The sequence below is a fragment of the Lipotes vexillifer genome, unplaced genomic scaffold (assembly GCF_000442215.2).
Source record: "Lipotes vexillifer unplaced genomic scaffold, Lipotes_vexillifer_v1.1 scaffold180, whole genome shotgun sequence".
NCBI lineage: Eukaryota > Metazoa > Chordata > Mammalia > Artiodactyla > Lipotidae > Lipotes > Lipotes vexillifer.
The window spans coordinates 2983504-2986458 of NW_006796149.1; the positions used below are offsets into that span (position 1 = coordinate 2983504).

The 2955-nt window shown below is 33.4% G+C and overlaps 1 protein-coding gene across 4 annotated transcripts in view; it reads right to left on the bottom strand.

The window, feature by feature from the left end:
• Positions 1-2955, bottom strand: part of NTN4 (netrin 4) — a 108453-nt gene that overhangs the window by 1776 nt on the left and 103722 nt on the right. The gene's annotated exons all lie outside the window — the stretch shown is intronic.

The following is a 2955-nucleotide window of genomic DNA, read 5'->3' on the forward strand; positions in this document are numbered from 1 at the left end:
TGGTGAAGAAGTGAGGATTCTGTGGGTACTTAACATGCTGCTACAGTTCAATATTTCTTGGAGACTCACTATGTATGGTAGTGTATATTAAGGAGGATTTTATAAAAGTGAAACAATCATTTGGGAAAACGTATTGGAAGAAAGCTATGGATTATACAAAATAACACATATCTCCTATATAAAGTCGATGTGCTTTTGGAATATAGAATGTTTGTTTGTCATACTTAAAAAAAAGATGAGACTTGACTAGTTCTGACTTTATAATTCAAAATTCTTTTCAGGCTTCAAGTAAAAATTTTGGCTAACAAACATAAAAATCCAAAAGGACAATCTCATTATCCATACATTAATAAAAAGAAATGTGATAATCTCCCTCAGTACATGTCTGTAGTAATATCAATATTAGTATTTTGAAACAATTTTCTTTAATATTATAGGGTAGAGCAAATAAGTAATTACATTTATAAAATAAAACTTTCCTATATAAGATCAAGAGACATATACTTTAAAACTCAAGTTAAGGGAAAACACAAGATGTTAAAATTCAATTGAAAATATCAATTTAAACTCATGGTTTAATATATACAGTCTTGTTTATTCACTAAAATGGCTTTAAAAATGTCATTCCAGTGGTAATGAACACCTGTAACAAACATAATGTCTCTAATAACAGGTCTCACTAAAGACAAAACAAAACTAAACAAGGTTTCTTGAAGAAATGCTCTTTTTAGGTCCAGGGCAGGAAGATACAGGGTAAGCATGGGATTTCTTATTGTGCTAAAAAAAGCAAGGAAGCTTTCAAAGGTTAATGGGAATCATTTTAAAAGGATACAGGAACCAGCAAGGGAGGGTTATAACTCGCCAAAGTTGTGATAGTTTGAGCACCAAGAATGTAATAATTGTGTGTGTGTTAACATACTGAATCAACAAAAATCCATAATTCCAAAGTGATACTCAAAAAAGAGAAAAATTAACTTGTCATCTTGAGACAGTTGTTAAAACCATTCCTTACTTTGGAAATTGAAAATTAAAGGAAAGAATTTAGCATTTATCCTGCTTTTATAATAGGAACTATATTTCATGGTAACCTAATAGCCCAGCTTGGGAGAGAAAGACCTCTTACAGAATAATGTTAATTGAGAAATGAAGGGAATTAGGTGAAATTAGAAAAACATCATTTCTCAAATTCTAATGAAATTATTCATTGAGGAAGGGATTGCCAATTGGTGATAAAATCATTAAATTGAATAGTTAATGGGGAACTGGATGTTTGCTTAGTGACTAAGTAACTCATACTCATTGTTTTCTAGTCTCAAAAGGGAACCCAATGGAGAGATCAGACTGTAATCACTCCAACCCCAGAGTCAAGTCATCCAGGTACTATATATCTTGTGATGTGATTTAACATGAAGCACACAACAATATCTATGATGAATTCTAGACAAAATGTTTATCTTGAGTCTATCAAGCTTTTCTTTATGATTACAAGAAATATAGGAAGTAGAGAGACAAGCTAAGTGACACCACAAAGAACCAACCAGGCAAATATAGAAGGCAGGATAATCTACAGGACACCTGGCCTGGCTTCTTCAACAATAATAATTTCTTCAATACTAAAAAGAAACTCTGCATGAATGAAAGATACTTGAGGGACTTAAAAACTAGATACAATGTGTGATTCTGGATTGAATACTGGCAAGGACAAACCACATCTAAAGAACATTTTGGGATCAATTGGGAAATTGGAATATGATCTGAGTATTAGAGTATATGAAAATTAAAACTGAAGGTAAAGATAATAACTGAATAAAGTAGGTTGCAGAATGAAGCATATACTTATGATTTCATTTTTGTTAAAATACATACATATATATATATGTAAGATGGATTATAAGGTATTTAAATTCTTTAAAGGGTAACCTTAGCTTCTTCATGAAAAAGAATCCCAATATTTAATTAACAGACTAGTTAAAACATAATCGTCTTGATATTGTTTGTATCATCTCTAAAATAATAAAATCCTCATTTAAAAATACGATAAACAATTTTTAGGAAACTTTCAGTGTTAAGTCTAGTATTTTAGATGAATTTACTTTGAAACTATAAATAGAACAAATATTATAGGAGTTTGCCATTACTTTGAAGTATAAATATAAATTAAACTAATAAAAATGATGCTGAATAAATCCATAAATTATGGAACAGCATCATGCCAAAAGTTAGCATGGAAAACAATGTTACCTGTTGTATCACTTATTAGCATTTACATTTTATTTTCCTATCTCTATGCTTTTGACATCTACCTTGCTATAAGTTTTTATTTATTTTTATTTTTTGGCTGCGTTGGGTCTTCGTTGCTGTGCGCGGGCTTTCTCTAGTTGCGGTGAGCGGGGGCCTACTCTTTGTTGCGGTGCGGTGCGCGGGTTTCTCATTGTGGTGCCTTCTCTTTGTTGCAGAGCACAGGCTCTAGGCACGCGGGCTGCAGTAGTTGTGGCACGCAGGCTCAGTAGTTGTGGCTCACAGGCTCTAGAGCGCAGGCTCAGTAGTTGTGGCACATGGGCTTAGTTGCTCTGCAGCATGTGGGAGTCTTCCCAGCCCAGGGCTCAAGCCCATGTCCCCTGCATTGGCAGGCAGATTCTTAACCACTGCGCCACCAGGGAAGTCCCAACCTTGGTATAAGTTTGAGGGTGCAAAGTTTACTTTGTATCCATAGAGAAAGAAAATATAATACTTTAGTGCTAGTCTTGGTATTCTAAAATATAAGATTGATGAATGAGTAAATGTATGTATGAATGTAGGAATGAATGAATTTGCAGGGATGCCAATTAGATTACTCCTTTTCAAAAGTAGCAAAGGAAATGTTGGCGTGTAAAGTTTCAGAGTTTTCTTATCAGCTTTCTTTGGCCTTAGCTATTGAACTTGTAAAATGGAAAAACAAAGTGAAATGAAAGAGTG